Below are 14,543 nucleotides of genomic sequence, written 5' to 3'. Positions count from 1 at the left end.
GACTTAGACTTTCTCATCGTCCGTCATTTTGACGGACAGGGTCGTAAAAATGCTGTCCTAATCTATTATTACCCGTCAAACTGATGTTCATATTTTAATGATAATAAGACATTTAATAGATTTTATTTTCATTCACATTTTCATTTTTAATCATGAACTTACAGGACGAGTATATAGCAGATTATACATTTATTTATTTATGAAGAGAACAGATGAACAACAGACACCACACGAAGCAGATGAATGTTTTTCTCCCTGCAGTGACAGCAGAGGCCACTAAAACACGACATATGAACAACGCAATATTACAAAAAAACAAATGTGATTAAAATGTGAACAGAACACATAAAATATTAACTGAACAGAACTCAATCGACAACTCTTCCTTCTGGTCCGCATCGACTTAAAGTGTGTGCTCGCTTGTGCGTAATGCAATGCTGAGGGAATTGTCATTAGATTTTGTGTCTTTGCCTCAGACAGACGACTTCTCGTGACAGTTTTTATTTGGTTCTGGAGGCTGAACCCAGCATCAAACACCGCATCGCCCTCCACATGACAAGAATTGCAGAAAGCGTCACAGAGGGGCAATTTTACGAGTTTGCCACATAAAAAAGCGGGAGGTGCCATGGTAGTACCATTGTACTTTTGTTATTTTTCTATTAATGTTGTTATATAGGGATGTATTTTAGACTGTCCTCTCTCCATTACAGTACAATGTTATGAATTAGATTAAGGAACACACAAAAATGAGCACATGTTCTAGTATCAAACATATACATTTCTCTAATGACCCAAAGGAGAACTAGAAGGATGTGGAAACATTACTTGTTTGTATGTTACAATCAGAGCATGTATGATTGACTGGGATCATATGTATATAGCTTGTTTGTTTACACAAAGCTCTTTACCCTTTGAGGCTTTAAATTCTAGACTGTGCTAGAGGAAGCAGTCCTATGAGTCTGACTGGATCTGTATTTATATTTTTCAGGATGTTGGTATCTTTGTTTTGCTCAAAAGGGGGAAAACATTGAGAAAGGAAGGAAGTGTGAGATCACTGTGTTCACTCTCATCGTCAGCCACTCTGATCGAGGCAAACACGCCAGCTTAGATATAGCACAGCCAGCAAAGTCATGCATCAGGGCTATTTAAACTTTAAACACCCGCTTATTCTATAAGGACAAGGAACAGAGCATTTGAGGAATTCTGAGTATTCAGAGCATTCCAAGGACTCCCTGAAAGTTTGAGGAATGATATAGGATTCATATAGTGGTCACATACTGTAGGTCTATATTTTAAGAACTAGTACAATAAAATCTTTAGAAATGTTAAACCCATATAATGTACTTAATGTACTAAAATACTTAAATTTAATGTACCAACTTTAAAGTTGGTAACTGTAATCTGATTACAGTAATTTAAATTGTAATGCATAGCACTACTTTTATATTAAGAGTAATTAGATTACAGTAACTAATTAATTTGTAATCAGATTATACCCAACACTGATGGTACTCACTCAAGTACTTCACAGAATACCATAGTATAGGGCTGTGCAATATGAACCAAAATGTTTGATTTGAGCTTTTATTTTTGTATATTTTTTTTACTTATTCACACATTTTACATTAAAAAAAGTGTGAATAAGTCATGTGGAATTTTTTTTGGCTTAAATTATAGATGATTGTTGTTTATTTCTTTCACCTTCACAATTTCTGTTCTTTTCTTGCACTTGTGTCTTTATTGTGCACTGTACTCTGATTGGTGAGATCTTGTCAGTGTGCAAAAGATGTGTACCAATCAGAATGGCATCACAGAATTCTGAAAAAACAGAAAAAAACAATTGAGCTGGCTTCAATTTAGAAATCTAACATGCTCATGTTGCTATTAGTTGCACTGCCCTAACATGGTAACTACCATAGTAAATGTCCAAAAAACAAACAAACATGTATTTAGCATGGTACAATGTCCAAAAAAACATGGTAGTACTATAATACTTCTCGGTACTCTGGTTTTTTTCATGAACTAGATTAAGGAACACACAACACAAAATAAAGAAAGCATTCTGTAACTGTGGGAAATATAATTATACAAGAGTAAAAAGAATTCCCTTTACAAAATGATGTACAATAGCCACATTATATTGTATCAATTATTTACATTGCTATTAGTAACACAAAGGAGAACTATATTGAGGCAGAATAGCTACTTGTTTGTGAGGTCTTGAGTCTATGAAGGTTTGTCAGCTGTGTTTGCTGTGTATTGTGTGGTCTGTGTATTATACAGCATCAAAGCACAGGGTGAATTTTTTTTTTTGTGTGATTGGAACACAAGGAAAACAGAGACTAAAAACTAAGTAACAATGAGGTCAAATACACAGTCACATGGCCAGACACACACACACACACACACACACACACACACACACAAAAACACAAATGCATGTGTAACCTTGATTTAGTTTAATTTTTATGGCTTAATATGAGGAAAAAGTTTGTCATCCTAGATAATTCCACCCTGAGAGACATGCCTAAATCCACTACTGGCCATCATCGAGGAAAAAATGAATTCCCAAGTTTATCGAGATATCCTACAGGATAATGACAGTGTGGCTGTATGCCAGCTTAAGCTCAGTAGAAGTTGGGTGTTGCAGCAGTGCATCTAAAACAGAATGGCTTCAAAAATGGAATGACCTCAAGAGAGCTGTTCACACCAGACTTTCTAAGAACATTGAAGTAGTTCTGTAAGGAAGAATAGTCCAAAATTCCTTCTGAACATTGTGCAGGTTTAATCCGCAGCTATCGGAAATGCATGGTTGAGGTTATTGCTGCAGGAGGATCTGCATTTGTCAAATGTAATTATATGACATAGGCTACTTGGCTAAATCATGGTCACTTCAGTGGGATAGTTAGATGTGCACCTTTTAATCAAAGGCCATTGTATGTCTGAAACCAAGACTCTGATGTCTTAACCAGAACTTCTCTATGTGGTCCATCTAATAGCTCTGTATGTATGTGTCTGTACACATTACACAGAGTGTTTGTAATTTCCAAAAGCTTCCACTTGACAGTTGCACGACTGAACAAATGGCACAGTCAAAACAAAAAATAAGAGAATGTTTAGGATGGAGTGAATATGCTGCTATACACCTTATGTATAGCAACTGCCTGTTCTATTTCTGTTTTTAATGGTCATATAATTGTGTTGTCTCCTGGATACGTCTCCACACAAACTCCATTAGGCAAACAGCATGTCACATTTAGATTGTGACTGGAAACCAACCAAGCTCAGCTGTTTGACACAGTTTTAAGACATGTCTGACAAAATTAGATCTGTCAGATTTATTGACAATTATTTTTTTGTAAATAGTTTGTTAGTCATATACATTATATGTATAATTATTTTCAGTCAACATTAAATTGTCTGGGTATGGAACACACACTTTTCACAATCAACTTTTGGTGAATAGAATGAAGTCCCACTTGTTTTTGTTGTTGAATATTCTGTTTCATACAAAATCACATTAAAAGGGGTTGTGAAAGCTGCTTCATGTTGACTTTAAACTAAATTTGTGATACAGATATTCATGACACTTTTTAATTTTATTTTCTCACACAGAGCTTGTTTTGATCCACAATGCTGTCTAATTTGAGACGTGTAGAGTATAGCTCCAGTGCACTGTTTTTTTCCCAGGACTGAGGTTAAACAAATTAAATTTTCAGTACCTTTGAATCGCAGCATTCAGTACAAGCAAACAATGCAGCTGTATGTAATTTATGTGCCATTTGTGGCACCAAACGGAATTCCACAAATTCTGACAAATTTTATGTCAGTCTTTCAATGTTGGGCCAAACATGTAGTTCTGTCCCAATCTTGCATTATTACTTGAGTCAAAAGTAAACATATTCGGGTGCTCAAAAAACAGAACAATGTTTTGAAAGCACCACAGTGTGAACACAATACTACAACTTACGAATGACTTATGTATACACTCAATTAGCACTTCATTAGGTACACCTGTACATCTACTTTTTCCTTTGATTATCTAATCAGCCAATTGGATAGCAGCAGTCCAATGCAAAAATCATGCAGATAAGAGTCAGGAACTTTAGTTAATATTCACATAAACCATCAGAATGGGGAAAAAGTGTGATCTCAGTGATTTCGAACATGGCATGATTGATGATGCCAGACGTATTTGCATAAGTGCAACAATCAATATTCATTTTCCACTGTACACCTCAATGATTTGTTAAAGGCTTATTAATAATGGGTTGTTGGAATCTGTAGTCTTTTAGTAGGTAAAAAAGGGATTCTCTAAACTGAAAGAGAGATTATAACTTACAGAAGAATCACATCTTCATTGACTCTCTTCTGCAAAAGGATTTTATTACTGCAGCCCAGTGACCTTCCCACCTGCGAGAGTATAAGAGATCAATACAATCTGTCTAGATCAATAGCCTGAGCTCATACTGGCTGCTATTTTTATATATAGGTACTCAAAAATTGTGTCTAAAACAGTATACAGGATGCAATAATATACTTGTGTACTGCACATTTTGAAAAACAATTTATTAATATATTATTAATTTATTAGGCTGTGCATACAGAAAACACACTATTCACAGTATGCATACAGCATATGTCAGAAATAGTGCTTAATTTACATCTGGATCTGTTAACCATAGCAGCTTATTGGGATACATCCAGTTGAAATACTGAGTTGAAATTGTGTATGTGTATGTGTTTTTTTTATTTTTATTAATGTGTTCATTAATAGAGAAAGGAGATTGAATAACAAGTCATTAAACAACTCACAATCGAATTACACTTCTCTCTGCCAAATAATCTGGTTTATACTACTTTCTGAGATAGAAACGGATGCACTGTAGAGTGGTGACAGTTGTTACATAATGATCCTCTAAAAGTTTGTCACTTACAGTAATCTAATAATGATTTTTAGTGGCTTGCTGGGACATTATCTAAAGCATTAGTTCATAAATGATTGATCAATTAAATGTGCTAATGTGAATTGTCACCTTGAATGTGAATAACTATGTGGACTACAAATGAGTTCTATTAATTATTGTAGCCTAATATTCACATTTTGTGCTGACCATTGATAACTTAACTAGATGTTCTTTTAAGTATGACCCCATTTTTAACTTTTCCTCTGTCTGTCTTCACCCATCACTAACTCTGCAGTCGTCCCAATGTGTGTCTAACAGTGAATGACTTCTTTGCATCAGTGATCCAATTTGAGGGCTTCAGTTAGTGAACCACAGAAAAAAATGAAATATATACATGTACTACCATCTCCTATGTTATAGGAGTGCTGAGATTTGTATTACTTGTCCATCAAATTACTCTTTGGTTTTCTTTTTCACTCGATCACTCTCTTTATCACTATCTTGTTCGCTTGCTCAGATTTATTATGTAGCCTCCCGGGGATTGAGAGTCTCTCCTAATGTATTTTGTGGCAAAATGAAAATGAAATTTAATTGCGTATGTGCTGTGTGTACTAGTTCAATAGTAATATAAAAGGAAATATTGAAATATTGTAATGACAAATGTCTTTAAAAAAAGCATGCTGAATGTCATTGAAAAATAAACACATTTTTGGGGATGCAATTTCATATGGTTGTAATTTATGCTGTGGATATTTCAACTGAAAACATTTCATTTAAAATTAAAAAAAATATACAAATTATTTAACAGGTAATATTCAGTCCATTATATTTCACTTTGCAAATTTGCCTCTAAAATTTCAGTGGTTAAAACTTTGTTGGAAATTCAACCTTGTACATCCTGGCATTGCAGGAAAAGCAGTAAAGTGCTGATGCACAAACTTCAATTGATTCTACTAGGCTTCACCATTAGGTGATGCAATCAATTGTTGATAAAGACCAAGAGCAACAGGAAGAGGTCCTCACCAAACAAACCTTTATCACAATCTGTAGCTGTGTCCAAAACCAGGAAAATGCTGCCTTTGGAGGCTGTATACAGAAGTAGGAAGTGATCCAAATCCAGTGTTCATGTCACATACTGTCCACTGAGATAACTTCAGCTGATTGATTTTTGAAGGCAGCATAGATGTATATTTTACTGGAAATCCCACAATCCTGTGTGTGCTGATCCACAGCAGTTGAATTGAAGAAAGAAAATGGTGGCCGATAAGGCAGCTGATAACCAGTTTGTGTACAAATGTTTTTAGGGATGCACCGAAATGAAAATTCTGGGCCGAAACCGAAAATCCAGGATGCACTTGGCCGAAAACCAAAACCGAAATTTTTACCTATTTAAAAAAAAAAAAAATGTTGTGTATAATTGTATTAATTTTATACTTTTTCATTAATTTCATGAATTTAATTAATCTGAATTGAAAAACTACAAACCAATAAAATAAATCACACTTTTATTGAAAGTAGCACCAATATTGGACAAAAAATATATTAAAACTATATTAAATATTATTCTTCTTTCAGTTCTGTAAAAATCTAATTTTACAGATTTTATTAACAATTATCCAAATAATGTAAAGTTTTAGAAAACTATTATATACAAAACAACAGTCAAGTAATGAACTTAGCTAGCATCTTTCAAAAAGTTTAAATATGCAACAGTAATTTTAATTAAAACAAAAGGCAGAACACAGAATGGCAGATGACCTCTATTCCACTGATCTATAACTATAATATATAATTATATAGATCAGTGCTCTATTCTGTTTATGTAAACGTATGTACACTTTAAGTGAAAATGATTGTGCAAAACAGCAGTAACTGAACTAAATCCAACCTCAACTGTAAACGACAGATGTATCCTCAAGTGAAGAACAAGTGTAATGTAATTGCTATACACATCATATTGGACCGCTTTCTATTTAAGTACAAGTGACAGGTTTCTCTTCAAGAACAAAAGTTGCTAAACTTTCTGACAGTCTCTCCTGTTTGAAAGCTCATCAAGAACATGAGATGCTGCAGTCTCTCACTCTCTGTGCTGGTGCTTGGGCAGATAAATACCTGTGCGCAATCCGCGCAAGCAAAGGAATGCGGTGTTTGTTTATGCGCCCGTAGTCAAGGAGATTGTCGCTTCTGGCGTAGTACAGCTATACGTCTCAAGTTGTGTTGTAGCTGCGCTAGTTGTGACATTTTCCTGTAGAATCTCTTGCTGTATTCTGTATATATATATATCTTGAAAGTTCTGCTGAATAAACACTGCAGATCGCAAATTTGATGTCCTTATCAGAAACTTTGAAGAATTTCCACACCGCTGACATGATCGGCCTTTGTTTGGTAGCGCCGTTGTGGAATTATCTAACAGCTGTGATAAGGGCTACATCGATCCAGAGTGAAATCAGAGCACTGAGGGGCGGGGCGAGGAGTTATATATTTTCGGCTCATATTTTCGGCCTTTTTTCTCTTTCGGCCGAAAACCGAAAGTGCCATTTTCGGCCGAAAATTTTCGGTGGCCGAAATTTCGGTGCATCCCTAAATGTTTTACTTTTCTTTTTTTTTTCTTCACTTTTTCCAACTTTTGATTCCATTTCTAGCGAGAAAGTAGTACGGTAGTTATTCAATATATGCATGTTTATTGCAAAAACTCTCTTGATTTTGTTCTAGATTAATAGTTTGTTGCGGTTCAGTTGGAATAAATTAATGCTGGTATCATAGCAATGATGTGTTGTATAGCGGCCTTGGAAGCCTGTCCGAAACCAGTTTCCGGATATACCTTTGTATGCAAATGCTGTCTGTTAAGTAATTTACTGATAGGTCAGCGAGACAACAAGGCAGCTAGCTACCTTAGGATTTGGATGCAGGATGCAGAGTCATCCTGGCATAAGAAATTGCATCCCCAAAAAAGCAAGCACTGCAATGCGTTTATTTTTCAATTAGTGTAATCTAGTGTGCTTTTTTGTTTTATCTGAGATTTATCTTAGAAAAAGAAAAAATAAATAAGTAAATAGACTCTTCAACAAACCACCATAATTGGGGATGGGAATCTGCAGGGACCTGCCGATTCGATATTGTATTGATATTAGGGTTGCGATATGATTATATTGTGATTCTTTATGTTTAGTGTATTGAGATTCAAAACTTGTTTCTCATTTATCTTCATTGCACATTGGTGCTTTGAAGAAAAAAAACTACACAAAAACCTACATCTTCATCCTTGTTCATCATTTCAATCTTTTTCACAGATTCCAAAAACCTCCTCCAAATACAGCCCCCATTCTGCTCTGAATGCCAAAAGGTCGTCCTTAGTACGAATAAGAGAACTAAGTGAGCAATAAGTGGAATGTTTGGAGTGTTTTTCAGCTGCCAGGGTGCATGCGGCTCGCAACCCAACATGCTAATGAGCGTCAAGTGCTTGCTCTTCTCTTTAATGAGCACATGGGCTCCCTGATTGAATTCCACTGAATGGGGATGACACACGATACAAAGACAAAGATCAGTTTATGTGGCTTGTGGGGAGTTGGATTCAGTTAGCTTCTCCTGTAGATATTTTGTTCCTGTCCTGACTTTCAGGCAGTAAATGAGGACAGATACACAATTTAAAGCCTTGATTATGTTTTTAGGACAGGTCAAAGATGAAGAAATGTTTCCTTTAGGCAGATTCTAAACATAATTTGTTTATAGTTATCATTTATGAAAATGGTGGAAATTGATGTATGTAGCTAAACAAAGTTTGTTGTTTTGATCTTTTCTTTTTTTCATGATTGTGCACATACTGTGCAATATGTCCCAAAAGTACAACAAACCATGACTGCATTTGATTGCTATGTCAGTGGTGTTAATAAGGAACAAGCTGCTATAGTTAGATTTGATTGGACTACACCTGGGAGCAATTACCTCATGCTCAGTACAGGTGTGATTCACCTCACTTTCCTCTGTTTCTTATTCATTAATCTTTTGAACTTCACTAAATGGCACACCGTAGGCACTGTTTCAAGAGACTGCAGGTTATCAACATTTCTTAGTCTTCGATCCTGTTATAATCATGTTTTATTCATGTAAAAAGGACAACAGTGTTTGGTGAGGTTAAATTACAAGATACAAACAGAATCAAGCCCAGCATCTGATATTGCGTACTCTCAGAATACTGTATGTATTGTATTTCATGAAGGATGCACTTCTCGGCCGGTATAACAGTACGCTCTTTATGTAAACATGCTAGTAGTATGAATGTGCTGTATTTACTTCATTCGGGAATGTTGGCATTGTCCTGTAATCCGAATATATGAAGTAATGACAACAACCACAAAAATGCTCTACTCTGGTTTTGTTAAACAAGCACCATTTCAGTTATAACCTCTCACCTCTGTATCCCACACACTCTCATATCTGTAATTCCCTCATGGACCTCAAGACTTCACATGTAATTATAAAAGTGTTTCCCAGCTCTAATTAATACTTGAGTCTGATAAGCATGACAAAGAAACATCCCGTTATGGGTGGACAGAAGCATATGTCATTCTTGAATGTGAGAAAGCTGGAGGCAAATGCTGCCAAAACAGTTACCCCAAATTCCTATTGACAGAAAAACTGCCCAATAAGGCTTTTGGATGGAAAGGAGGATGAAAATGTATGTTTACTTAGAGTGGTGAAGGGTTTTGTGGGGAAGAAGCAGCAGTCATTTCAGCTCTTATTGTAAGGCATATTGTTTATCAATGTTATTATGTTGCTGTAAACTAATTAACATACTGTTGTCATGGATCAAAGAGCTAGAATATCTTATTTCCAAATCTTGTGCAGAGTGGATGTTTTGCAGAGGTGTAAAACATGTGTGGGATCTTTGCTGCTCTAAATGTGTTGCACCTGCAGGCACTCACACTTGCTATTCAAATCCTTTATGAAAAATGTTATGCAAATGAATTATGGATCTGGCTTTTAGCTTCCTAATGTTTCAGTGCAACTGATAGGAGAGAAAGAAAGGGGAATGTGGTCATCTTCTGCAGTTGTTTTGCCTGTCTGTGTAATAGGAGAGAGGCCTGCTCATGTCAGAAGCATTTGAAAGGTTGAAATTTCCTGTTTTTCTCTCCTCACTTCCTTCTCTCTTTTATCCATCAATTTGTTCCATTGAACTCTACAGGGGAACTGCTCACAAAAGCCGTCGTCATGGGAACACATTATAGTCTGAAGTGGTTGGGCACTCATGTCTCTGCAGTCTGGTAAATTGAGAGAAAAAAAACATACAATGTGAAAATGATTTTACCACAGCCTCTCTGTCTATGCTTGTAATGGAATACATGCAGACTGCTTACTGAATACTGTGCTGTATACACTTTGTACTGCCTACCATTTAAAAGAAAATACTACCGTATTTTGTTGGTTAAAAATCAAATAATGAGTCTAGAAAAAAACTTTTAAAATGATAGGTGAAATTGTGTCTGGTTCATCCAATACCATAAATAATATTCTCTGCAGTGTTCTTTATTGTATACTGCACATTGAGGCAAATGTAGAATGTCATCTGACCATTTCACATGTCCAAAAAATTCACATACTGTGAACAGTATACATACTATATGCTCCAGAAATAGTAAGAGTAGTATTACTCATTTGTTTTTGTTTTTTACATTCTATATTTATTGTATAATATTATATTATGTATTATCCATCTCTTTCTCACTGTATGCGCCTCTTTCCTCACAGTTTTCTCTCTTTGTCGCCTTTTATTTCTGTATGAAAGGATACAATGTGTGATATTCTCTCTGGAGTCATTTGGGACGTAAAGGATTACACAAAGCTCTAAGGACAGCAGAAATATTAGAGTTTAGGCTTCCATACACACTCACTTTTTCTCACAATGCAAGGTAATTGACAAATAGCATTAACTTTTTTTTGACCATCAAGATTTTCATTAAGTGCAGATCAATGCACATTTTAGGCAGTCATATTTGTAGCCTTACGTTTACACTAAACATATAACGATACATAAATTGCATGATATGATACAATATGATACGAGCACCCACAAATGCTTTGCTCAAACTTATTCAAGGATTCAACATAAATGTCTTTATGTGTCTGACATTGGCAACAAAAAGCAGAGCTCTAAGTAACATAAACAACAGCACTGCATTTTATTGTTGAGAAAAACTAATATGAACTCACAATTTTTCTTGTTTTTCTTGAGAAAATAAGTTTGTCTACACTCTAGTGATTTATATTTGTAAAGCACTTTTCACAATACACATTTATATAAAATCATGCCTTGTTTGAAAGCCCCCTGTGAACAAGCTGAAGTGACTGTAGCAAAGAAAATTCTTAACGTTACTTAGTGGTGAAAACAACTCTAGAGGAACCTGACCTCTGTTTCTACGATATATGTGCATAATCCAATATTATTTAGTGGCTTAAAGCATAAACTGATCGGCACACGTAATTTTTTTGCCCTCTTCCCCATTTTACTTTGCATGTAAACTTTACAGCCGTTATTACTGGCTTATAACATGTGCTCAAGTGATGTTCTCAAAGCGGTTTACATTTTGAAGTCAAAAGCATATAATAATAAATTTCATGTAATTGCGGGTTTCTTACGATGTTGGTTTTTTGAATAAGCTGTTTTTTGATAGTTATGACTCATAGCTTATGAGCGTTTTGCTATGCATGTTACGCTCCGTGTCGGCTGTTAAACTTACTGCTGCTGTTTCTGCCTCACAAATCCACTGATTTGCACAGTGATGTCTGTGTAAATAAAACAACATTTTTTATGTACTATTAACACCAGGACATAACATCATTGTTTGGCAAATTCGACAAGCTGTACCGATACAGTACAATCTGCTTGGCGTTTGCTATCTATCTTCTCGCCTACATACTATAAATTGTTTTCCTGTGAGTGCTCAGAGCCGCATGTCTCTATATTACTCTGCTTGGTTTTAATAACATGTGTTTATTGTATCGTACGATACACATGGTATTGTATAGTGAGCATCGTATCGTACGATACAATACGATATTACATTTTTTAACAACCCTATTTTATATAGTATGGTTCTCCTTGCTCAAGGATTCTTCAGAATTCCCACCCAGTGCTGTTACAGAAATGTAATTCTGTTCATGTTTACATTTACACCTGCTATAGGAGATTAAAGTGCCTGTTGTATTAAAGGTGTTAGCTGTAGTTGAGATAATCCAAACACAAGAGGCCTTGACTATCCTCTGTATAAATGGAGAAAAAGAAAACTCTCGCTCTCTCTCCAGTCTCACTGAGTGTCCAGTTTTGTAATAGTTTCTCTTATGCAACAGCCCCTGCTCATCAGTGTCATTTGTTTCTGATAGACAATGTGTGTGAAGTGGAGCGTGATTTGGAGACTCTCTCAATTTCACACAGTCCACTAACTCGTGTTTTCAGAATTCAGTCAAATGAGGAGGTGAAATGAGTGAAGAGAGAGAGAGAAATAAAGAGGAGTTCTCTATTGTTCCTTAAGATATACTTTATTGATACAGTTAACTAGTTCCTCATCCCTGACTGCAACATAACATCATCAGGTTCCTTATATCCTATGTTTGAGGAAATGTGTAGAAAGTCCAGCAGGCACAAGATCAGGCCACAGGTAGACCAGATCTACCAGTGTGTCTTTTTCTTGTCCTTATAGTGTGTGTGTGTGTGTGTGTGTGTGTGTGTGTGTGTGTGTGTGTGTGTGTGTGTTTGGACAGGTTTGGCTGGTTTATGAGGACATTTCTAGTGTGCCCATAATTCAGATCACTTAAAAACATACTCAAGTATGTTATATTTATAGTTTGTACAGTATAAAAAACATTATGTCTATAGAGAGTCCTCATAATGATAGCTGCACCAACGTGTGTGTGCGTGTTTGTGTGAGTGTGAGTATGTTCTCAGATTTCTGTACCATCTTTAGGTTTCATAGTGTTGAAATTCAGGTAGCTGATAAGAAATACAGGACTCAAATTTCAGTAAACTACTTGGATAAGAGTTACAACATGTTAGCTGCTGAGAATTATGCAACAATGGATATACTTGATTTTTTTCTGCAGTAGTGTTCTGACTAAATGTACTGTATTTTTTAATCAGATATTTTAGAAAAATGTCACAAAATGCCACAATCAATCCACGTATTAAGTGTTTAGTTTGAAAACATTTGAAAATGCAGATTCAAAAATCAACTTGTAGATGAACATAAAAACATTTTTGAAAAGACTTGTTTTTATCAATCATGTTATGCTTTTGTGAATCATATTTTCTGAGTATATATTTTATTTTATTGTGTGAATGTGAATTAGGTTACACATTTTTAGATCATATTTTGTAAATACAGGTATATACATTTTGAGACTGTTCTGAGTCATAATACTGTAGCATTTAGAACCAAAAATATTTTCATTTTAAATCAGGTTACTCATTATTGTTGTGCCTTTATTTCTGTCACATGCAAAAACCTGTTAGCAACTTGTGTGGTTGTCCATAACATGTGGGCCTCGTTTCACGTCTACTGTACACATGTGAAAAAGAGTTTGTCAGTAAAAGAGAGAGAGAAACTCTGTGTAGGAGACATGTATCAGTTGCATTAGAAAGTCTAGATGATTGCATCAGACTTGGAGTGTAGAAGGAATTTTAGCACAGCTGTGTGACAGCCAGAGAAAGAATCACTCAAAAAATGAGTAAATATGTTTGAGTGTTTTCACTGGATGACTCATAGAAAGAAAGAATAGAAGAAAAGGCAGAGGCTGTATACTGTATATACCTGAGCCTGTTCAGCTGGTGAGAGTTAGCCGTGGAAAAATTGTCTCTATAATCTCATTATGATCAAACATGTTTCTGATATTCTCTGCAAACCGCATTAAATAAATAAAATAAAAACAGTGGCACAGAGTTGGTCGATGCACTGCTAACTCAATATTTCCATTTACTTTTTAGGACAAATCTATTGATTTTAATGAAGTTTAGTGCAATTAATCTTTTCCATTCCCTCTGCCAACATACGACAGGGTTTAGCACAGCTGTATATGATTATTCACCGTTTCTGTTAGATTTTTTTTACAAGAAGATAATCATGGATGCGATTACATGGATTTGAAATTATACTATCAGTGATTATAATTCTGTTTGTATTGTGTATTATTTAAGCAATAATTAAGCAAGGACGAAAGGCCATTCTGTATTGTGAAAAGGTAAATATTATTGTGAGGCACAACACACATTGGAATGTATGGTCTAAAAAGCATGGCCTCAAGTGTCTTATTGTTTAAATAAAATAGTTACAGCATAATAAAAATATGAAGGATCCATGATCCATTTTCATGAAAACGTTAATAAATATACAAATAATAGCAGAAATTAGGTGTTTTGTGCATTGCTGGTAATATTGTTTATTTTTAGCACAGCTGGAATGCTGATGTACCAATCAGCATCTAAAAATAAAACTCAATTTTCTCATTTATGTTAGTCTAATGACCTAGATACAGTAGGTACATTCCCTTGGTGTCTCTCTTTCTCTATTTCTTGCAGTAGAGCAGGTTTCATGGAAACAATGAGATAGCTCATGCTGTGATGTGTATCACTTTATTTCACCCAATTTT

At 35.3% G+C, this 14,543-nt stretch overlaps 1 protein-coding gene across 1 annotated transcript in view; it reads left to right on the top strand.

The window, feature by feature from the left end:
- Window positions 1–14,543, top strand: part of LOC127619104 (protein SOGA1-like) — a 68,168-nt gene that overhangs the window by 33,559 nt on the left and 20,066 nt on the right. The window lies entirely within an intron of this gene.

The sequence above is a fragment of the Xyrauchen texanus genome, chromosome 25 (genome assembly GCF_025860055.1).
Source record: "Xyrauchen texanus isolate HMW12.3.18 chromosome 25, RBS_HiC_50CHRs, whole genome shotgun sequence".
NCBI classification, from domain to species: Eukaryota; Metazoa; Chordata; class Actinopteri; order Cypriniformes; family Catostomidae; genus Xyrauchen; species Xyrauchen texanus.
The sequence above is the reverse complement of the archived record's forward strand: the minus strand, read 5'-3'. Positions and strand labels throughout refer to the sequence as shown.